Source organism: Trichosurus vulpecula, chromosome 1, assembly GCF_011100635.1.
Source record: "Trichosurus vulpecula isolate mTriVul1 chromosome 1, mTriVul1.pri, whole genome shotgun sequence".
Classification (NCBI taxonomy): domain Eukaryota; kingdom Metazoa; phylum Chordata; class Mammalia; order Diprotodontia; family Phalangeridae; genus Trichosurus; species Trichosurus vulpecula.
The window spans coordinates 135,701,772-135,726,899 of NC_050573.1; the positions used below are offsets into that span (position 1 = coordinate 135,701,772).

Sequence of the window (25,128 nt, forward strand, 5' to 3'; positions counted from 1 at the left end):
AAGTGCTTATCATCATCATCATTATTTTTATTATTATATTCATATATAGAAAAGAAAGGTCTGCAGTGCCAGAGAAGGCCAAATATAATTTGTCAAGCCCTGAAACTATGACACTTAGGTTTTTTTTTTCTTTTTTTAAAGCACTAGCTCGGAGATTGTTAAATTAATCATTGATTGGGAGTTTACATAATTTAGAGGTAGTAATCTAAAACCTGTTTTAAATTAGATGACGGCAGAAAAGTGATGTGGAAGTAGTTACTGTTAAGCTGAAATTCTTCTGATTGCACTATTTATCAGGTAGTATTTCAGATAATTAAATTGAACTATGAGTAATATGAAAGATTATAGTTATGGTCCATTTTTATCTCTTAGCTGCACAGGGCTGCTGGGACTTGCAAATTATAAGCAGGCACTGTTGGAAAAATTCCAGTATGGACCACATTGGACTAGGTAACAGCTGGTGAGGAAGGCTTAGTTTACAAGGAATGATTTGACATACGGGAGAGGGCTGGAAAGTGATATGTGATCCTTCCTTATTGTCTATTAAAAATTAGCAGTAAGATAACTACAACTTAATTAAGAAGTTCATTTCTTAATTTCCCCACTCAAAGGGTATTTTCCTACAGCATTCATATAGTATTCTACAGCACAATCAGAAAAAATATTTGTAATGGCAAGTGTCTAGAAAACTGAGAAATACAAAAGGTATCTTTCAACTTGAAATTACTTCCATGAAATCCAAACATTTTTACATGTAAGAAAATTTATTTCAAGGTTTTCCAGAATCATGAAACCATTAGAGAAATAAAGAAACTGAAAAAAGTTAACCCCACTAAACTGATGAGTTTCTCATACTAATGCATAATTCACATTCCAAAATTTGGGAAATAATTTTGTTTGATGCCCATAAAAGCATTTATGCTGTTGCCACTTTGTGACTCTTTTCTCAACATATGCTTCACCATATCCTGCCTTCCTTATGTTTGGTTTTATGGCAGGAGTACTGGATTTAAGAGTCGAGAAACTTATGGTTCAGATCCTGGCTTAAATGCTTTCTAGATGTATGATGCTTTATAGGTCACTTAATCTCTATGGGACTCAGTTTCCACATCTGTAAAATGAGAGTTAAACTCTGGTTTCTGTGATTCCTTCCATTTTAAAATCTATGATTCTATAACTTTTGTCAAGGCTTCATGGAAGCCAGAGGCCAACTCCTCCATTTTACAAATATGGAAACCAAGGAAACTTTATTAGCAAGGGGCAGTAGAAAGAGCAGTAGAAATACTTCTCAGGGACTTTTAGATCTCTCCTTTGCCCCTCACTACTTCTGTAAGGATAATGGAAAAGCACTTCTCCAGAAGGGATTAGGTATTTCTGTCTGTGAAGGGACCAGGAAGGAGAGGCAACAACTTTAGTGTAGCTTGCCTCTACACCTTCTCTCTGCTGGCTCATCCAAGTGAGCAAAGAAGAGTTTAAAACTTTAAGGAACCCTGGACCTCAAGAGCTATTTGATATTTATTAGGTAAGTAAGTATTTCCTGATTATATTCCAGATCTCACACATAAAACTTCAGGAAGAGTATTGAGTATGTACCTTAAAACTAGGGTGAAGTCACTGACCAAAGACCTCAAGTCTCACCAGGAGGAATCATCCAAGGAAGGGAATTAGAAGCCTTCTAGACTAACCCTATCATTTGAAACATAGAGAGGTTGTGACTTATCCAAGATCATAAGTAGTACAGCTGATATTTGAGTCGGGGTCCTTTGATTCCAAAGTTATTTCCTTGTACTGTGCTGCCTCCATGTTATGCAACTAAATCAACTATGGTTAAATGCCACAGGGCATTTAGTGGCAAAGTCTTAATCATATGTGTTGTAAAGATCAGCAGGACCTTTTCCATCCTTAGCAAGGTGAATACTAACCTTCTCTCCTTTCATGCCACACACAATGTCTATTCTTATCTGCCATTATTCAAGTTGTTTGGGCATCAAAATTTTCATGAAGAAAAAGTATGATGGAGAAACAGTGATAACAGCAACAAAATCGGATGATAGACACAGACGAAAAAGAGATTGAGAGATTGAGAGATAATTGAGAGATTATTGTTATGACCATTAAAGTGAGTATATGTTTGAATTTTAAACATGTTAACTTTTTAAAAAGTCATCCAAAGGAAAGACTAAGCCAAAAGCCATTAAACAGATGGAATGTTCCTACTCTTTATTCTAAAGATTAAGGCATCTGGAGCTGAAAACATTCTAGGAAAAAGGGCAGCTTCAGTAGGTTTTGAAGAAATAGAAGAGTCAAGGCAAAAGAAAAAAGTTTTTTCTGTCCTTTTCAAGAGAGCTAGAGAAAGCCTTGTTTTCTGAAAAGTAGGCTTTAAATTCTTAGTTTCATGTTAAGCTACCTGAAGATTTCAGCTAAGTTAGGAACTAAAAGCAGTGAAAGCTAGCCCAACAGTTTCTTTCTTTTTAAATTTTATATAGTATTTTATTTTTTCTCAATTACATGTAAAGACAAATTTTTTGGAGGGGGGAAGGCAGATCAATTGGGGTTAAGTGACTTGCCCAAGGTCATGCAACTAGTAAGTGTGTCAAGTGCCTGAGGCTGCATTTGAAAGGTCTTCCTGACTCCAGGGCTGGTGCTCTACTCACTGCACCACCTAGCTGCCCCTAAAGACAATTTTCAACATTCATTTTTTTAAAATTTTGAGCTACAAATTTTCTCTCTACCCCCAACCCACTTCCTTGAGATGATAAACAATTCGATATAGGTTACATATGTGCAATACGTAAAACTTATTTCCATATTAGTCGTGTTGTGAAAGAAGAAACAGACCAAAATAAAAAGACCCCCAAAAATAAAGTAAAACATAATATGCTCTGGTTTGCATTCAGACTCCATCAGTTTTTTCTCTGGATGTGGACAGCATTTTTCATCGAGTCTGTTGGAATTGTCTTGGATCATTGTATTGCTGAGAACGCCTAAATCATTCATGATTGATCATCATACAATATTGCTGTTACTGTGTACAATGTTCTAGTTCTGCTCACTTCACTTTGCATCAGTTCATGTAAGTCTTTCCAGGTTTTTCTGAGAACATCCTGCTCATCATTTCTTATAGCACAATAATATTCCTTTACATTCATATACCACAACTTGTTCAGCAGCTATTCCCCAACTGATGGGCATTCCTTCAATTTCCAATTCTTTGCCACCACAAAAAGAGTTGCTATAAATGTTTTTGTACAAATAGGTTCTTTCTCTCTCCTTTTTGTGATCTCTCTGGAATACAGACCTGGTAGTGGTATTGCTGGATCAAAAGGTATGCACTATTTGCCCTTTGGGCATAGTTCCTAATTGCTCGCCAGAATGGCTGGATCAGTTCACAACTCCACCAACAGCGCATTAGTGTCTCAATTTTCCCACTCTGCTCCAACATTTATTATTTTCCTTTTCTGTCATTTTAGCCAATTTAATAGGTATGAGGTGGTATAGCCCAACAATTTCTGAAGAGCCTTCATTTCCAACAGAGCAGTGTTCTATAGAGTCTAGCAAAGTGGTATCCTGTGAAGAACAGCAGAGCAGCATCCAGTGGAGCCCTTAAGGCCAGCAGGGAATTGGCCTATCAAACATAGGCTACAAGGCTAGTGTCAGTGGTAGCCTTGGCCGCATGCATTCCTTATGTGTGGATCCCTACACTTGTACATCTAGCCGGACGCATTCCCTGTGTGCATGCCTCTCCACTTGTGTTCCTTACATACATCAATTTTTCCTTACTAACACTGTATATATTTGTGATAGTGTCACAGATTGATAGGGGGGAAGTTTTCTTGCCACTTTTTTCTTTTTTTTCCCTTTCTTTCCCATGTTGTTTAATTGAGTGCCTTTGTTAATTGTGTCCGCTGGCTATCAATAAATCAATAAACATTTATTAAATGCCTACTATGCGCCAGATACTATACTAACTGCTATTAAAGGTAATAATATAAGCTATATATTTTTGAAGGGGCCGACCCCACAGAATACCTGGAAAAGGGGGTAAATATGTACTGAGAGGACCACTTTGTGTGTTGTGGGGAGAAGTGCCTCAGGCCATTATACTTTCTATCTTATATCATACTTCCTTGGAAGATAAACCATGTCCCCCACATTAAACTATAAAGTGCTTATGGGAAGAGTTACACTGTAGTAGAAAGAGCCCTAGAGATTGTTGTTCATCCTTCATTCTCTAAGTGGTCCAATGACAGCATGAGGATGATATCTTGACTTGTGTGTGATAGATAGCATTAAGAATCCAGGTTCTTTGGTGAAACCATGGGCAAATTTCATAAACTTTTTTTTGAGGCAATCAGGGCTAAGTGACTTGCCCAGGGTCACATAGCTAGTAAGTGTCTGGGGCCAAATTTGTACTCGGGTCCTCCAGACTCCAGCGCCAGTGCTCTATCTGCCATGCTACCTGGCTACCCCAAATTCCATAAACTTTTGAAGCCTATGTCTTCTCCTATAAAATAGAAATAGTGCCATCTGCCCAACCCCACATTGTTTCTTTGTGAATCAAGTGAGAAGGTACACAAATCACTTTGCATATGAAGAAGGGCTAAATGAATGCCAAAGAGGATCCTATGATCCCACTGTGCAGTTAGAAAATCCATGCTCAGTTTCCAGCGGTAGCACTTATTAACCCTATGGCATTGATATAAAAGATAACTATAATTACCTGCATTTCTATTGTGTTTAAGGCATACAACAAGCTTTCCTTATAACAAGCCTATGTGATAAATAGTATGTATGTCGTTAATCCCATCTTAGGGGCTAGGGACTGAACTTCTGATTTAATTAATAAAGGAAATTTCTACCTGAGGAAATTCTCTCTACTAAAGTCTGTTAATACTTTCAGAGCGCTAAGAAGTTAAGGCACTTACTTAGTGTCATATAGCCAGAATGTAGCAGAGATGTGAGCTGAATCCCAGGTCCTACTGATCCTAAGGACAGCTCTCTGCCTCCCAACCCATTTTCAGACGGAAAAGTCAAGTCCACAAATATTAAATAATTGGTACAGGGTCCCATAATAGCATCTATCAACTAAGTAAGAAAAAGAAACTGGATAGTAGAAGACTAACTGGAGGGTTTAAATAAGAGAGTTCAATTAATAATATTAAATAAAACAACTGGTTTCCTTGCTGAGGCCAATGCTGTTTAATTAATCTTCTACTATAATTTTAATGATATATTAGAGTCAAGCATTTGCCTATTCATTTTGCCAGTTTTCATTCTGGCAATTACACAACTTCAAAATGTAGAGAAGCAAAGCAGACATTTTATCAAGGATAATTTAATTGAGAAGAGAAGTATAGTTAAAATTCCAGTTTTATACAATTGATCAAAATCAAAATCATTCTATAAAAAGGATTATCTATAAACATGGATATTAGTTATTTACTACAAGAACATATGGCAAGATCTGGGAAGAAATTAAAGAATGCTTAAACTTCTATTGTAGAGAAATTTTGAGGGGCCTTAGAGGGTAGAAGAAAACTGCTACAGAGTGAGAGCTGAGGAAAACATACAAGAAAGAGAAAGCAAGGCACTCATAGGGGAATCCCAACAGGTTCTTAAAATACCTTCTAAATATAGGTCATAGTGGAGGGAAGAGGAAGGCATTTCCAAAGAGCAAAATCCCATCTGCCTATCATTTCAAGGCCATCATATACATATGTTTACGGATAGATTCAGACTATGTAACCAATAACTTACATTGTGTCACTTGAAGGACCCTAAGGGGAAAACCTCCACTGCATCCAAATATGATCTTCCTTGGAGATATGAAATCCCAGAATGTGTGAATTGGAAGGAACTTCAAAAGCCAACTAGGCCAACTCATAGCTACCACCCCTTCTATACTATACCCAACAAATGGTCATCTATCCTCTGTCTGAATCATGACCCCTAAGGTAATTGCAGCCTCCTTTTTGATAGCTCTAGTTTTTAGGAAATTTTCCTTTATATGAAAACTAAATTTTAGTTCTTTGCAGTCTCCGGCTATTGTTTCTCATTCTGATGCTGGAGGCCGAGAAGAATAAGAATAATTCCCTCTTCCATATGATAGCCCCTAACACTTGAAAACAATGGAGCTGTCTTTTTTGTTTTCTAAACAGCATGAATTAATAGAAGTATACTTCTGAGAAAGAGAGAAGGGGGAAGAGAGAAAGGATGAAAGAGAAAAAGAAAGAGAGAGAGAAAGAAAGATATGACAGTCCAACTTTACTCTAACCTGATCAGATCACAGGGGCAGCTAGGTGGTGCAATGGATAAAGCCCTGGGCCTGGAGTCAGAAAGTTGTCGTTGAGTGATTTTTCAGTCATGTCCAACTCTTCATGACACCATTTGGGATTTTCTTGGTGAAGATACTAAAGTGGTTTGCCATTTCCTTCTCCATCTCACTTTATAGATGAGGAACTGTAGTAAATGATTTTAAGTGATTTGCCCAGGCTCACACAGCTAGTAAGTGTCTGAAGCTGGATTTGAACTCATGAGGTTGAGTTTTCCTGATTCCAGGCCCTATATTCCATCCACTGCACCTTAGCTGCCACAGTCAGAAAGACCACAGTTCAAATATGACCCCAGACACATACTAGCTGTATGACCCCTGCCTGTATAAAATTGGAGAAGGAAATGGCAAACTATCCCAATATCTTTGTCAGGAAAACCCAATTTTCTTGGACAGTTGGTCCATGCAATCATGAAGAGTCACGCGTGACTGAATGACTAAACAACAAGTTAGATTCCAACTGAAGTAGAGAGCATAGATCTGGGAGACATTAGTACATACACTACAGAGTATATCTGAATGACATTGTCCAGTATGGTAGGGGACTTAAAGCTACACCGTAGAAAGAGGAATAGAAGCAATTAAACATGTTTAGCTGAAGAAGACAGTATTTAAGGAGGACGTGATAGAAGACTTCATATGTTTGAATGATTGTCATGTGGATAAAGGATTATACTTCTGCTTGGCATCAGAAGGCAGAATTAAGACCATGGGTAGGAGTTACAGGGAAGTAGATTTTATCTCAACATGAGGAAAAACTTCTTAACAAGTAGAGATGTTCAAAGGTAGGAGGACTGGCCCTAAGAAGTAATGAGTTTCCTGTCACTAAAGATCTTTAAGTAGTGATTGGGTGAGGTCTTGTTGGGGGTGTCGTAAATAGGATTTGGGAAATGTCTTGACTAGATGTCATTTTGAGCTTCCTTCCAACCCTTTATTTCAAGATTCTAGAATATTACCTTCTCAAACATTAAGAGGAAAAAAAGGTCAAATTATTTTTTCTTTCATTTTGAAATAGCATGAACCCATTTTATTCAACATTTATGAATGACATTTTTTAAGTTTTCAGATTTTAATTCTCAGTTTTAATATTCCTTAAGGCAGAATTATCGAGAAGATAAGTTGAGTGACAGTTAATTTCCCCCGACCCCTATCTTGCGATTTCCTTTCCCTGTGACAGCTGTTATATTTACCATCGTGAGCATTTTGTGAACCTCTCTGAGAGACTCTCTCCAAACTACCAAGGTCAAGATGTGTTATATCATGAATATGCTAGAGAATATGGTAGAAGAATTTGAGGCTGTTTCTCTCAATTCTCCAGTATTAGCAGTGTTATAGAAAAAGATTTGGGGAGCTTCTAGGGATGTGCTCATAAATAGTTTACTGGCTCTTCGGTATACATGACAGTAATTTTGAGTTTAATCTATATCATTAACTTTGTCTCCATCACTTTCTTAAGTCTAGCCAATCAACAAAATAATAAATCAAGTCTTGATTTGGAACATTTTCCAGTTTTCAACGTGTTAATGCTCACACTGAGAAATTAATAAATGACTCAAGAGTCAGGATGAGCTAGCTCTATCACACCCCTGGAACCTCCACATAGGGTAAGGCATATGGGATCACTGAAAGCAATAATACCTCACATTACGTGGGACCATAATCATAATCATAATACATATTGCATTGAGTGCTTCAAAGCTTGCAAATTACTCTATATATTATCTCATTTGAGCTGTGCCATAGCCCTATAGCACTATAGCTATGAGTAACCACATTTTGCAGATAAAGACAATGAAGAACACAAAAATAAAGTAACTTGCCCAGGGTCACATGGGTGGTTAATGTTGAAGGCAGAGTTTGTACCCATCTTCTGACCCTAAATTTAATATTCTATTCACTCCATTATAGTTTCTGAGTGTCTACTATTATTCAAACCAAGTACAATCTGTAAAAGATGAGCTGGGTCTCTTCAACAATTCCTCATATGACAATGAGTATCCTTGTCATCCAAGTCATCTTTCCCTGGTTGTGCTCTGGTTTCTCTACTTTTAAAATGTGGAATCGCGATATAAAACCAAGTAACCCAGATGTGATTTGTCCAGGATAGAGTACCATGAGGTTGATATTTAGTTAACATAGCAATTAATCACAAGCTCTGAACTATTGCTTTAACTACTTATCTGTACAAAACTGTATAGAAAACCTACTTACCAGATCCTCAACCTCTCATTAACAATTCAGTTCAGTTCAATAAATATTTGTTAAGGGCTTTCTATGTGCCAAACGCTGTGCTAGACACTGAGCATAAAAATAAGGAAAAAAAGGACATGATACCTACACTCGTGGAGCTTACAATCAAATGGAGGAAGACAACACACAAGAAGCTAAAAAGTGTGCTAGGGAATAGGAAGGGTTCAAGGGGATACCTAGAGGCAGGACATGATGGGGTTTTTTTTTCAGTTCAAGTTACTACATTTTAAAATTGTTTATTTTTAAAATATACTTAGTTAATATTTTATTTTCCCCAATTACATGTAAAAATAGTTTTAACATTCATTTTAACAAATTTTGAGTTCCAAATTCTCTCTCTCCTTTCCTCTCCCTCCTTGTTAAGACGGGAAGCACTTTGATATAGGTTAGGTGCAGTCATGCAAAACATTTCCATATTAGTCACATTGTGAAAGAAAACACAGATAAAAAAATAAAACAAGAAAAATAAGAACAGTTTTAAAAAGTTTGCTTCAATATGCATTCAGACTCCATCAGTTCTTCTCTAGAGATGGATAGCATTTTTCATCGTAAGTCCTTCAGAATAGTCTTGGATCATCGTATTGCTGAGAATAATTCAGTCCTTCACAGTAGATCATAGTACAATATTACTGTTACTATGTACAATGTTCTCCTGGTTCTGCTCATTTCACTTTGCATCAGTTCATGTAAGTCCAGTTTTTTCTGAAACCATCCTGCTCATCATTTCTTATAGTACGATAGTATTCCATCATAATTATATGCCATAAGTTGTTCAGCCATTCCCCAATTGATGGACTTCCTTTCAATTTCCAATTCTTTGAACTGATATAATTTTGTACATATAGGTCCTTTTCCTTTTTGTTTTGGTTTTTTATCTCTTTGGGATGTAGACATAGTAATGGTATTGCTGGGTCAAAGTCCTTTGAGCATAGTTCCAAATTGCTCTCCAGAATGGTTGAATCAGTTCACAAATCGACTAACAGTGCATTAGTGTCTTAATTTTCCCACATCTTCTCCAACATTTGTCATTTTTCTTTTCTGTCACATTTGCCAAACTGACCGTTGTGGGGTGATACCTCAGAGTTCCTTTAATTTGAATTTCTCTAATCAATAATGCTTTAGAGCATTTTTTTTATTTTACTATAGATAGCTTTGATTACTCCTGAAAACTGCTTGTTTATATCCTTTGACTATTTATCAATTGGGAATGGCTCTTGTCTTTTATAAATTTGTCTCCATTCTCTGTGTATTTGAGAAATGAGGTCTTTATCAGAGAAATTTGCTGTAAAATTTTTTCACAGTTATGGTAACTATGTATTTCCTTCCATCCTATTTTCTCCATTTATCTTACTTTCTCTCTTTTCTCACCCTATTTGCCGTCAAAAGTATTTTGCTTCTGATCATCACCTCCCTCAATCTGCCTTACATTCTACTGTTTCCCCCATCTTTGTTTTAACCCAATTCCCTCCTACTTTCCTATAGGGTTAGATAGATTTCTATATCCCACTGACTATATGTGTTATTCCTCTTGGAGCCAATGTCAATGAAAGTAAGGTTCAAGTGCTCCTCTCTAGCTACTCTATCTTCACCTCCATGGTAAAAGCTCTTTCATGCCTTGTTTGTGCAAAATAATTTACCCCATTCTACCTCATCCTGTCACCTTATTCCAATACACGCATTTTTCTCACCCCTTCATTTTATTTTTTTAGGTAATCGTACATCATATTCAACTCACACCCATGCCCCATCTATGTATACTCCTTCTAACTGACCTAACAATGAGAAAGTTCTTAGGAGTTATAAACATCATCTTCTCACAGAGAAATGTAAACAGTTTAACCTTATCGAATCTTTTATGGTTTTCTCTCCACTTTACCTTTTTATGCTTCTCTTGAGTATTGTATTTGAAAGTCAAATTTTCTATTTAGCTTGGGACTTTTCATCAGAAATGATTGAAAGCTCTCCATTTTATTGAATTTTATTCATTATTTATTTGTTAATCAATAAAATATTATTTTATTGAATGTCCATTTTTCCTCCCAAAGGATTATATTCAGTTTTGCTGTGTAAGAGATTCTTGGTTGTAATCCTAGCCCCTTTGCCTTCTGGAACATCACATTCTAAGCCCTCCAGTCCTTTAATGTAGAAGCTGCTAGATCTTATGTTAGCCTAAGTATGACTCATGATTTTGAATTGTTTCTTTCTGTTAGGGTGAAACAATTTTCCAGCCCAAGACAATCTAGAGGATTGGCAGAAAAGCTCTGTTGAACCAAGATGAGAGTGGAGCACAGTCCAGCAAATACACCAGCATAGGCCATGTCCCAGCAAACCAGCAGCAAGCCTTGGAGGCACCCTGCCCTTTTGTGGGTTCTGCCACTCCAGAATTCATTTTGAGGCATTATTTAAAATTGTTTGGCGGGGAATTTAGGAGAGTTCCGGTGAACCCTTGCCTTTTCTCTGCCATATTGGCTCCACCCCTGTGACATGATACTCCATGGAGTTAAAACCAAGTAGAGCTAGTAGAAAATAGAGAGTTAACACTGCTCAGATTTCTAGATCATGTGTATTTTTCCCATTTGGAGAAGAAGAGATGAAGCAAGCATGTTCAAAAGATAACGGGCTCTTTTTGCAACACTCTTTTTGGAAGGGTAGATACATTCATTAAGTTATATTTTCAAAAGAAAGAATTTTTTTTAATAGCCAAGCCCTCAGATCTCATGTACCTATTGTGTGATTAGGTTAAGGGACTTTTTTTAGACAATAAGGTAAAATTTGAGCCTGAATCCTCTGATTCCAGAGCTCTACCCATAACTGAATAACAATGCCTTCCACAATATGCCACTTGATAACTAAAGCAATGAAATAAATTCACCAACAGGATTTAAAGTGGTATATGGATTCCATGAGCCTATTAGGTAACCAGGCTTTAACCCTTACAATAAATCATACATTAAATTTTTTTTAAAAGGTACTTCCAGAGACATCTAACAAGTGAGAAACCACTACTTCCCTTTCTTTTTCCAGTTTTAGAAAGGTCTTTCAAGAAGTTATTCCTAATGTCAAGGTCAAATCCCTGCCCTCTACATACACACACACACACACACACACACACACACACACACACACAGAAGCACACACATCTTCCTCCTATTGCCTCTAGTTCTCCCCTCTGGGGTCAAGGAGAACAAGTTTAGCTAGCCCCTATTTCATATGACATCCCTTTATTTACCTAAATAAAGCTACCATAGCCCTCCCTCAAAAAACTTTTTCACAAGATGAAAAAGTAAAAAAGTCAATTAAATCAATTACTTGGGGTCACAGTTGGCATGTCTTCATCTATATAAATAAAGCTATAAATTCTAGAATTATTGTTTCAATTGAAGTGAAGAGTAGGTAGTAGAGATTAGTATAAAATTAAAATTTAAAAGACATGATCTGGAAGAAATAAAGAGGAATATATATATATATATATATTTATGTATATGGTTAAAAAAATAGAGCTGGAAGGGTAATGCTAAAGACAGTCCTAATGGAAGACACTCTATGCATAAAGTGGGAGTAAGAAGAACTCCCTCACAGGTTGATAAGTTCCTTAGAAGAAAATGCACTTGCTACTTATCATCTTCTGTGATATTCCAGAAGATATAAATGATACATTGGAAACACTCAGATATTTTTTCCTTCTCATAGTTGTCAATTCTAGCATTTTCTACTGGAGCAATGTAGAGAACTGACTTTAAATTCTCCCTCTAGCTGTGTGACTATAGGCAAATGTCAACCCTTCTGCACCTCAATTACCTCTTATATAATGTGGGGGTATAATATTTCTCTCACAGGATTGTTGTGTCAAATGGGATAATATATGTAAAGTACTTTCTAAACCCTAAATGGCAACATAAATGTCTGCTATCATTATTATTAGACTAAAAAAAAATCAGAGGGGAGAGAAAGTATAGACAGCTTTCCCAAGAATCTTAGCAAGAAGGAGAGAAGTGATATAGAACAATTCCTTCTGGGGGCAGCTAGGTGGCAGAGTGAGTAGAGCACCAGCCCTGGAGTCAGGAGGACCTGAGTTCAAATCTGACCTCAGACACTTGACACATGTACTAGCTGTGTGACCTTGGGCAAATCACTTAACCCCAATTGCCCTGCCAAAAAAAAAAAAAGAACAATTTCTTCCAAAGATGAACAGATCAGTTGAAAAGTGTTTGTTGTTGCTGTTTTTTGTTTTTGTTTTTATGATGTGGAAAACATGGACATGTTTATAGGCAATGGAGAAGGAGATAGCAGACCGGGAGAGATTGAAGACTAGAGAGAGAGTGGGAATGATAGAAGAGGACACTTGCCAACTTCCTATGCAAGGGATGAGCTGCTTTATGGTGTAATCAAGTTTTCCCACACTGTGGAAAGAAGAGAAGCTCTCAGAACTTCTTATGAATCAGTACCCAAACCTTCTTTGCTACCGAAACTAAAATGATGAAAGTGAGTTCTAAGCACTGCCAAAAGCCCAAACTAACACAAAAAGGAGTAATAATAACTGATGTTTACGAAGGCCTTAAATTTTGCAAAACTCTTTCCATACATGAACTTATTTTAGCCTAAAAACAGTCCTACAAGGCTAGTTCTATAGGCAGTATCCTCCTCTTACGGATAAGGAAACAGAACCTAAGCAAAGTTAAATGCCTCTCTAGGGCATAGTTAGTGCTGTGTCAGAAGTGGCATTTGAACCCAGCTCTTCCCCTTGCTAAATTATGGATCTGCTCCATTATGCTGCCACTTAATGACAGCAAAAATGAGATAATTTCAGTAACAGGTTCTAGAATGGTGTATGGAATCTATGAGCCTGTTAGGCAAAGAGGTTTTAATCCTCACAATACCCCACATTAAAATTCCTTTGAAAAGGCACTCCTAGAAGGGAAATAACACATTCTGAAGGGAGAAAACGAGGTAAACAAGGAACTCTCCCCCCACTCCCACCCCACCTCCATAATTTTCCTTACTATGCCCTTTCTGATTTTACAGCCTGATATGTTCTGAACCTTTTAGGCAAGTGGAGGTTTCTCATTTCAGCCTAACTGCTGTTAATTTGTTCCAAATGTGAACATTGCAAATAAGGTCTGGTAACCATCTTTGTATTGAGCTGATAATAAGAACAGAGCTGATCGCCATCTGGTTTGGTTCAGAGTACAACTTGCTGCCTAATACTACAGAATTGGAGTTGGAAGCCCCCTGCGTTTCAAAAATGCCAGGAAAAAAAAAGAATTTAAACAAACAGTGTTTGCCTATAGTCATGTGTCATTATTTATTGCTCTATAGGTTTGCTAAATATGGAATATCACATTACTAATTTTGGCAAATTCCAGGCCACATAAACAGGCCCAAACCTCTTAACATAAATTATGCCAGAGTTGCCTAATGATAATTAAAAAAAGTCATAGTGCTGGCGTTCCAGAGTTATGATGGGGGAAAAAAAAACATTTTAGAAATAAGAAACGAAATCTGAAATTGGTTTCTTGTTTCAACCTTCCCTTACCAGCAGGACTGCTGCAGCTATATTAAAATATACTGTATTATAGCACATTATGAATAAATTGGAAAATCTGATTAATCTGGAAGTGCTGGTGATTTTTTAAAATGGATTTTTGACTCTCAATGAAGCATTTTGACAGAATAGAAGAATTACTTGCATGTTGGTGACAATCCAGCCTTATATGAGGCAACTTTACCGTTGTTAAGTATTATTCTTTGACTACCTAAGTAGGCACATGGCTAGAAATGTGGCTACTTCTGAGACAGTCACAATAGCCTTAGGGGATCAGAGATTTAAAGGGGGCCCAAGAGACCTCTCTGGAAGCCAGCAGGGATTGGGGTGGCAACCTACTATTATTTCTAAGTTTTTTTTCTTTTTGATTCAACAAAGAAAATTTATAGAGGTTCAATAGATATGTCTAAGGTCCCATTAAATTGCTACAGTTAGGGGACAATACCATTTAGGAAATCTTTTGCGCATGCAGGAGATGCCTACTTACTGAAGATCACTTATTCATGTAACTCTTGCTATCAAAAACATTTTTGCAAAACCCCAGCTAGGCAAAATAAGAAAGAAAGCCCTAGGTAGCTGCTTCTTTTTCTTTCTACAGGGGGTAAATATTGCCAGAATATGTCCCTGTACTGTAAATGCCTCTCTAGGGCATAGTTAGTGCTGTGTCAGAAGTGGCATTTGAACCCAGCTCTTCCCCTTGCTAAATTATGGATCTGCTCCATTATGCTGCCACTTAACGACAGCAAAAATGTAAGGTGTATAGAGACTTCTTGGTTTACAACTAAAAGAGTCTAGGGACCATTTCTGAAATATTTGCTAGGAGGATCTAAAATTATTGTGACATCCATGATACTATTCTTCAAAAGGTAGTTTGACATTTCCCGAAGAAAGGAAAACTGTGTTTTTGTTCCATCACTGATATTTAGATGTCTAACTTTGAGTAAGTTACTTCACCATTTTCTGCCTCAGTTTCCTCATCTGCAAAACAAAAATAATTTTTTGCTCTACTCACATAATACCATTTTTGTGTACAAAGTGATCTGCAAACCTGAAAGTGAAAGTATTAATATGAATTATTATTGCTCTCGTATCATTACAGAGGAAGGTTTAGACTTCCTCCTTCTAAATATTTAAAGTATTTCCCTGAAATGATTTAGGTGTTTAATACATGTTTATTGAATTAGGTTAAATTATATTTTAGGGCTGGGACAGATACCAAGTAATGACCTATTCCTTCTCCCCACAAATCTTTTGCAGGCAAGAATACATTTATATCAAATTAAGAAAATTGATATATCCCATTTTTAAAGACTTCCCAAGAAAAAAGATGGAAGGAATATATAAGCTCTTTAGTGAAATGAAGGCTGTGGATTTGAATCCCAGCTCTGCCACTACAACCACACTCGTCCGGGGTAAAAAATTAAAACTGTACTACTCCTGGTATTCAGGGGAAACCAAGCCAGGTCAACAAGCATTTATGGAGTATGAATCCTTGATTTCCCTGGATCTTCATGTCCTTAGCTGTGAAATAAGAGGGATTGGACTGTTTAGCCCCAGGTCTCTTCTAACTCTATGATCCTATTTTCCCTCTCTGAAATTCCATCTAGTCTCAAGATTCTATGGTTCATTGATATCTAAAGCCTTCTCATCACACTTTCCTCTGGCCCATCCCTTTCCCAAAGCACCTACTTCTCATTTCTCAGAGGGAAAAAAGGATTAAAGAATTCCCAAGCATGATCAGCTGAGTTCTTAAGTCATATTTCCCACAAATGTAAGAAATATCTTTGGTTTGAGGTTTTTTTTTCTCCTTTCTGTCCCTAAAATTCCAATCTGCTTGATTTCTTCAGGACTATATCATCATCATCATCATCATCATCATCATATCATTATTGTCATCATTATTTACTTTCTTACTCCCAGAAGTCCAGAACTGTAACTCCCTCTCTTGCCCTTTTAGAGTTTTAGAGAGTAATTTCGCACACTAATAGGAGCAGTTCCTTTAATACTCTTGTGAAGGAGCTTGCAAATAACACAGAATGGAAGCATTGGCCAACAAGTTGTAGTCCAAATGAGAGTAAAGCAGCAAGCCCAAAGAGAAACTTAATCTGTGCTTCCCTTTCTTTCTAAGCCCAGTCTCATCTCTTCTCAAAAGGGTTGGTCCTAGAAAATGCATATTTATATCCAATCAATTGCCCAGTTCTGTTGTTTCTACTTTTATAAAATCTCTTGTATATGTCCCCTTCTCTTCTGTGATGCTATTACCACCCTGGTACAGGCCCTCATTGCCTATAGTCTTATAGTGGTTGGTTTCCCTGATACACATCTATCCTCACTCCAGTCTACCCTCCACTCAGCTGTCAAATTGATACTTCCTAAAGCACGAAATCTAGTCAGTCACCCCACTGTTCAGTCAACTCCAGTGGCTTCCTGTTGCCTCCAGGATTAAATATAAAATTCTCTGTTTGGCGTTTAAAGCCCTTCATAGCATGTTGCCTTCTTCCCTTTCTTTTTACACCTTGCAATCTCCTTAGCCTCATTCCACCCACCCCTGCCCCCTACCTTGCCCCATGCCTTAAATTCTCTCTTCATTTTTCTGGTTACCTTCAAGTTTCAGCTAAAGTCCCATTTGCTAGAAGCTCTTCCAAATTCTCTTTAATCTTAGTGCCTTTTCACTGAGATAATCCCTAATTTATCCTTTGTATATCTTGTTTATACATAATTATTTACATGTTGTCTCTCAGATTAAATCATGAGCTCCTTGAGAGCAAGAACTGTTTTTTGCTCATCTTTTCATCCCTTGCACTTAGAGCCTACCACATAGTGGATGATTGATAAATGCTTGTTAACATGATTTCCTGGGGATACAAGGTATAGCCCATTTTTCAAAAAAAAATTTTGCCTTCATTAAGTGTGTTATAGTGGAAAGATTGCTAGACTCTGAGCCAGAAGATCTAGATTCTTCCAGCTTCTATCTTCAGGAAGAAAAATGACTTTAGACAAGTCACTAATTTCTGTGAATCTCAATTTTCTTATCTCTAAAATGATAGCTGGACATGATAATCTCTGATGTATTTTCTAGTTCTAAAATTCCATGGCTCAACAGGAAAAGTTGATTTTTGGTTGGGAAAGAAATGTTGTGAATAATTGAATATTCTGGTTATAGAGAAATTTAAAATATGTAATACATCTATTATTAGTAGAAATTGTGGCTCAGCACTCTATGCTGTGGGATTACAAAGACTGGGTTTGAGCCCAAATACTACCCTGAAAATATCACTCTCTCTGAATCTGTTCCCGGCTGAGTCTTGATCTGTGCTAGTTCTGTACATAGGTATTAATGTGTATCTCTGTTGCTCCCCACTAAGTATCATAGTATCTATTAATCCCTTTGGCTTTTCAGTTCCCCATTCCACTCACTCACTGCTGGGAAGCACTTGCTTCCAGCTATAAGTTTCAGCCTTTATTTCTTTGTAGCCACCAAAGAACCATTTTAATTTCAATCTTCCAGGGTGTGATGACTAAGAAGACTCTTCACAAATACTTCTCAGTCATAACCAAAGGCTATCATTTCCTATACCCAGGCAATAAAAGCCAGGTAGAAAGTCCTCAGTTTAAGTATGTCTTTCCTAAATACAGTTAACAGTGTTTAAGATTGAGATCACTGTAATTAGTCCAAGACAGTGGTCTAATAGGGTTAGAAATTCTCTAGATCCTTTCTGGCTTGGAAGAAAAAATTAATTTGATTCAGAACAACAGGGAAACAACAAAAGCAATGTTAATATTCTTCATCCATGTGGCCCAGATTCCTGCCTTTATTATGCAAATGCAAAACACTTAACTGTATTTTGGCCAATGAAAAACCTTGCTGTCTTCCCTTATCAATTTTCTAGGAATTAGAATAAATAATATTTAATGACAACTCATATGTCATTTCCCCATCTTGTGCTTTTGCTTTTGCTAGTACTTGCCTACATCTACTCGCTCTCTCTCATTCCCAATTCTACTTTTCTTTCTAGGCCTAGTTAAAGTGCTATATACTCCATAAAGCCTTCCTTGAACACTCCAGGCCACAATCTCCCTACTCTAAATTCTTTTTATCCCTTCTGTATACAATATAAGACAGTTTGGTACCTGATTATTCTACATTTTTTAAATGTCTCTTTAAGAAAAGAAAGGGCAGCTAGGTGACACAGTGGATGGAATACAAGGTCAGGAGTCAAGAAGACTCATCTTCCTGAGTTTAAAGCTGGCCTCAGACACTTACTAGTTGTGTTACCCCAGGGCATGTCACTTAGCCCAATTTTGTCTCAATTTCCCATACATTAAATGAGCTGGAGAAAGAAATGCAAACCACTGTAGTATCTTTGCCAAGAACATCCTAAATGGGGTCACGAAGAGTCAGACATGACTGAAACAACTGAACAACGAAAAAGGAAAGAAGGAAACAAACATTTATTAAGTGTCTACTGTATGCCAGGCACTACACTAAGTGCTTTGTAAATTTGATTCTCACAACAACCCTGGAAAATAAGTGCTGCTATTATCACTATTAGGAGTTTTATTACAGCAAGCATTCAGGGTCACACGACTAGTATCTGAAGCTAGATTCAAACTCATGTCTTCCTGATTACAGGCCCAGTGCTCTACCCACTAAGCCACCTTGTTGTCTCCATGTCTTTAAGTAAGTTGCACTTCCCTAAAACTGGATGGAAATCTTGAATGCAAGAACTACGTCATATTCTCCCATAGTATTTTATGTGGTGCTGACTATATAGATGGAGGACTTGGGAGACACTTTCTCCAGTGCTTGGTTGTGTTATGAGCAGCAGTTATCATTTTTCAGTTCTGTAGCTCTAGAACATGAAGGTTGTTAAGCTGACTATGACATACTCTAGAGGACTTTTTAAGGGGTAAGTTGTTTGTTTTTGAATAAATCCTTGACAGCTTGTTGACTGGTAACTTGTCTCATTTTTATTCAAGTAAAAGAGAGGGTAAGAAGGAATCTATTCTTTCAAGCATGATACAGTGGAAAGAACATTGAGTTTGGAGTCAGAGGAATGAGTTTCAAATGCTTATTCTTCCACTTATTGTCTCTGTAACACAGGGCAGTCACCTACCCTCTCTGTAGCTGATTCAGATCTATAAAATGAAGAGTTCAGTCGTCTGACCTCTAATGTGAGTGGGAGAAAATTCTTGGGAAGACTTCACAGAGAAAGAAAATATAAAAATTACTTTTTTTTTTTAATTTCTGGACTAAGCAGGGGCAGTGGAAGGATGGAATAGACTTTGTAGGAATGTGACTACCTAACTCTCAGGAATTCAGGTCCTGGGGCAATAAGTGCCTCTCTCTCTCTCTCTCTCTCTCTCTCGACCACATAGGGGTTGTTTGTTCCCTGCTTCAGGAAGCCCCCTCCCTCTTTCCTCATTCCTCCTCTTTACCTTAGCCATATTATTGCCACATCAGCAGCTAATTACTAAATAAGGAGATATGTTTTGGATTGGTTATACTCGATTTCCTGGTTCTTTGTCTGGCTTTTTGCACCTAGATTGTAAGCCCGCCTCCCAGACAATGGAGAGGAGGGATAGTGGTGGGTGGGAAATCTTTTGCCATAGGATATATGTTGGTGCTTTGCCTTTGTGATCAGCCTCCTTCCGCTAGTTCATCCTAGTGGAGGTGACACCCCTTTCTCGCGAGAATTGAATAAATATTTTCTGTTCTTACTTCGAGACACCTCTTTGCTTTATAAATTTTATATTGGTAAGGGTCTTGTACCCCATACAAAGGTTCATTTCAGTTTTTACTAGGGGATTCTTACTAATAGGAGCTAACATTTATATGGTAGCACCATGTTGGAGTAAATAATGTTCTGGACTTGGAGTCAGAAAGGTCCAGGATTAAATCCCACCTTTTACACTAGATTTTGCATAGGAAAAATTGCCCTACTTCTCTGCAGCCTCTGTTATCTCATTTATAAAGTGAATAACCTTATAGGGTCATGGTGAAGCTTCTGGGAGAGGAGATTAATGAGTATTTCCTTAAATAAAGGCCTTTGAAACCTTTAAGAGTCATATGAATGTTAGTTATTATTGGTCTAGTGCTTTGATTGTATACAGTATGCTTCGTATGCATTTATCTCAGAAACTTATACAGATAATCACCATTTTTATAGAATATGGAAATAGGAGAAGACAAGAAGGAGATTTAATTCATTGCTGAAATACTATGTATTTATCACAAAAATACACACACACACAACAAAAGTTTTAAAAAATGTCATGGAGGTCAGGAGAAGTGAAATTACTTTTAAATTAAATTCAAGAAACAGTGAACACCTACCATGTGCCAGGCATTGTGCTAGACACTGGTGATACAAAAACAGAAATAAAATAAAATAAAATAAACCAAAATGATCACTGCCTTCAAGGGATGTAAAAAGATTCCGAGGAATTAAGGCAGTGGACCAATGAGGAGACAAAGTGGATTTTGCAGAGAATCTTCTGGGGTGTTTCAAAGATGCTTCTTCAGGTGACCTGAAGAAGAAAGATCAGAAAGTGACAGGGCAGGAAATTTGTCGAGTGGAAAATGGCAGGGATATGGAATGGGTGACTTTTTTAAAAAGAGAAAAATGGAAGAGGGAAAACAGAGGTTGAAGTGGAGGGTGAAGGGGAGAACTTACAGTAATATTCTCATGAGATGAAAACTGACTGGGGCCCCCATTTGGGGCCTGGGAACCTTATTACCAAATACAACAATGTTTCTATGGGAATATAATCCAAATTCATTATCACTTCCTGCCTTCTCCTACTTCCATAGTACCTAAGCAGAAGACTTCCTCTACTTCCTTGTGTGTTTTCATGGAATATATAGCGGTGAGACAATTCTCAGAAAACTTGATAATGGCAGATCCTGGTAAACCTCTTCATCCACAGGCCCAGTTCTAGAAAGAAGGGATTGAATGAGTCACAACATTGAAAACACTCCTAGATGAATGCAATTTTGGTGGACTTCAATTTAAAATGTTACTGACCTTGGCAAAGGCTTTCCTTCTATTGAGGTGGAAAGCAGGTCCCCTTGGGATAATTAGCATAACACATTAGGAAAGTCTTTTCAGTTCTGAAAGTAACATGATGGAATAGACCAAGAAAATTGGTAACTTCTGAGAGTAAAGACAGCAGGCAGGTCTCGGAAGAGGCTTTTTACCTTGTGTTAATAGGTTCAGAGAACCAGAAAGCACTGTTTACAGGTCTGGACAGTTATCTATTTTGTTTTTGTTTTTGACCCAGACCTGTGGTTGCATTGGAATAGTGAATTCTAGGTGAGAAAAATCTTTCTACCAACGTGGAGCAATACTGGACTCTGCAATTTATGGAGGCATATGGGGAACTGAGAAATTAAATGGCTTGCTCTGGGTCTCATAACCATTATGAGACAGAGAAAACTTTCAAACCCATCTCCTCCTGAATCTGAATCTGGTTCTCTATTCACTATATACAAGCTCCTCTCATATTCTCTTTGTAAGTAGAGAAATTAGGCCTGTGATTTCATTGGTATAGGGAATTCTAGATGAGAAAAATCCCTCTCCCACTCTGTGTTAGAGATCAGGTTTTCCTGACTGCAGAGCCAGATCTCTACCTAGTCTATTTACATATTTACGTATACATAGATTCTATTTCTTCAGTTTGACAAAGGCCATAACAAAAAAATATGTACCCCTTATGAGGACCACAAATAATCATTTTTTTTCCTTATCCCAAATCTTTATCATAATGAAAGAGAAATGCTTGAAGACACTGAATGCATTTGAAGTACTCCTTGACATATTCAGAAAATGAATACTATGGGATTTCAGTTCTGAAATCAAAAATGCCATGAAACTGAGCGCTGCTTTGACTTGGCAGGCAGATGACCCAACAGCTGGTGCCATGTGAAAGAATGACTGCGGCAGTGCGTCTTCCCAGGAATTGGAACAGTGGGAAGAGAGCAATCCTTTTAAACCAGGCAGAGCCAAGAAGGAAAAGATTTCTAATTTGGCTTGGATCTGATATGAGAAAATTACCCAGCATTTCTAAAGGGCTGGCATTGTTGAAAAGACACGTGGCTCCACCAAGAGTGCCCATCTTCCTGCTGATTCAGCACAACTCAGGTTAAGGGAACTGATTTGGAGAATGTCATTCCTATTCCTCTGGCTCTGGACTGAAGCTTCAAGCCCAGAATTCCTACGTTCATTCAATTAAAAGGAACAGAAGTAAAAAGCAATCAAAACTTGGTTATGAACAAAATTGACAGGAGCAGTAGCACGGGTAATCCTTAGCCAATAAAAAATTTAAAAATCACTACTGTTCGGCTTTTGAATTAATTCATGTGTGATAAATTTAGAGAAAAGAAGGGGTCATACAGTTCCATCTAGGTCAACCACTTCATTCTACAGATGAGGAAACTGAGGTCCAATGGGTGAAATGGCTTAAGCCTCAGAGATGAGGTTACTTGCCCAAAGTTACACAGGTAGTAAGTGGGGGGAGGGGCAGCTAGGTGGTGCAGTGAATAAAGCACCAGCCCTGGAGTCAGAAGGACCTGAGTTCAAATGTGGCTTCAGACACTTGATGCTTACTAGCTATGCAGATCTTGGACAAGTCACTTACCCTGATTGCTTTGCCTCCCCCCTCAAAAACATGAGAAGCAGGATTTCATAATCACATGTTGTAATTACCATACTAATTATGTTTAGCTTAGTTGGTATAGGATTAGTTTATATTCCATGAGTCTACAAGAAGAGATAGAGAGAGTAAGAGGGAGACAATTCGGCTCTAGAAAGATATTTGCCTGGGAACAAAAAGTTGCTACAACATTCTTTTTTTTTTTGAGTTTCAGATGTTTATTCACAGTTAGAAGAAAATTGTGTTGAATACAAAAGTTGGTATGTGATTTTTTCTTTTTTTTTAAACTGCATTACTTTTATTTTATTTTATTTTATTTATTTAATATATTTAGTTTTCAGCACTGATTTTCAGAAGAGTTTGAATTACGAATTTTCTCCCCATTTCTACCCTCCCCCCCACTCCAAGATGGCGTATATTCTGGTTGCCCATTCCCCAGTCAGCCCTCCCCTCTGTCACCCCACTCCCCTCCCATCCCCCTTTCCCTTCTTCTCTTGTAGGGCAAGATAAATTTCTACGCCCCTTTGCCTGTGTACTGTGTATCTTATTTCCTAGTTGCATGCAAAAACGTTTTTTTGTTTGTTTTTGGACATCTGTTTTTAAAACTTTGAGTTCTAAATTCTCTCCCCTCTTCCCTCCTCACCCACTCTCCCTAAGAAGGCAAGCAATTCAACATAGGCCACACGTGTATCATTATGCAAAACCTTTCCACAATACTCATGTTGAGAGAGACTAACTATATTTTTCTCCCTCCTATCCTGTTCCCCTTTATTCAGTTTTCTCCCTTGACCCTGTCCCTTTTCGAAAGTGTTTGTTTTTGATTATCTCCTCCCCCTGTCCGCCCTCCCTTCTATTGTCCCCCCTTTTTTATCTTCTTCCTCCTTCTTTCCTGTGGGGTAAGATACCCAATTGAGTGTGTATGGTATTCCCTCCTCAGGTCAAATCCAATGAGAGCAAGATTTACTCATTCTTCCTCGCCTGCCCCCTCTTCCCTTCCTACAGAACCGCTTTTTCTTGCCACTTTTGTGTGAGATAATTTACCCCATTCTATCTATCCCTTTTTCCCTCTCTCAATATATTCCTCTCTTATCCATTAATTTGATTTTATTTTTTTAGATATCATCCCTTCATATTCAACTCACCCTGTGCCCTCTGTCTATATATATACACCTACATGTATACATACCTAGACACACACACACACACATATATATCTATATCTATAGATATAGATATACATATATATGCATATTCCCTTCAGCTACTATGATAGTGAGGTCTCATGAATCATACACATCATCTTCCCATGTAGGAATGTAAACAAAACAGTTCAACTTTAGTAAGTCCCTTATGATTTCTCTTTCTTGTTTACCTTTTCATGTTTCTCTTGAGTCTTGTGTTTGAAAGTCAAATTTTCTATTCAGCTCTGGTCTTTTCACTGAGAAAGCTTGAAAGTCTTCTATTTTGTTGAAAATCCATATTTTGCCTTGGAGCATGATACTCAGTTTTGCTGGGTAGGTGATTCTTGGTTTTAATCCTAGCTCCATAGACCTCCAGAATATCATATTCCATGCCCTTTGATCCCTCAATGTGGAAGCTGCTAGATCCTGTGTTATCCTGATTGATTTTCCACAATACTCAAATTGTTTCTTTCTGGCTGCTTGCAGTATTTTCTCCTTGACCTGGGAGCTCTGGAATTTGGCAACAATATTCCTAGGAGTTTTCTTTTGGGGATCTTTTTGAGGAGGCAATCTGTGGATTCCTTCAATTTCTATTTTACCCTCTGGCTCTAGAATATCAGGGCAGTTCTCCTTGATAATTTCTTGAAAGATAATATCTAGGCTCTTTTTTTGATCATGACTTTCAGGTAATCCAATAATTTTTAAATTACCTCTCCTGGATCTATTTTCCAGGTCAGTGGTTTTTCCTATGAGATATTTCACACTGTCTTCCACTTTTTCATTCCTTTGATTCTGTTTTATATTATCTTGATTTCTCATCAAGTCACTAGCTTCCACTTGCTCCAATCTCATTTTTAAGGTAGTATTTTCTTCAGTGGTCTTTTGGACCTCCTTTTCCATTTGGCTAATTCTTCCTTTCAAAGCATTCTTCTCCTCATTGGCTTTTTGGAGCTCTTTTGCCATTTGAGTTAGTCTATTTTTTAAGGTGTTGTTTTCTTCAATATTTTTTTCAGTATATTTTTGGGTCTCCTTTAGCAAGTCATTGACTTGTTTTTCATGGTTTTCTCGCATCCTTCTCATTTGTCATCCCAATTTTTCCTCTATTTCTCTAACTTGCTTTTCCAAATCCTTTTTGAGCTCTTCCATGGCCTGAGACCAGTTCATGTTTT

General features: G+C 37.5%; 1 non-coding gene across 1 annotated transcript; it reads right to left on the minus strand.

Moving 5' to 3' along the window:
• Nucleotides 1–1,815: 1,815 nt before the first annotated feature.
• Nucleotides 1,816–1,944, minus strand: LOC118835107. Its single transcript, XR_005009455.1, has one exon. It is a non-coding gene; the product is annotated as a U6atac minor spliceosomal RNA (small nuclear RNA).
• Between the last annotated feature and the right edge of the window lie 23,184 nt (nucleotides 1,945–25,128).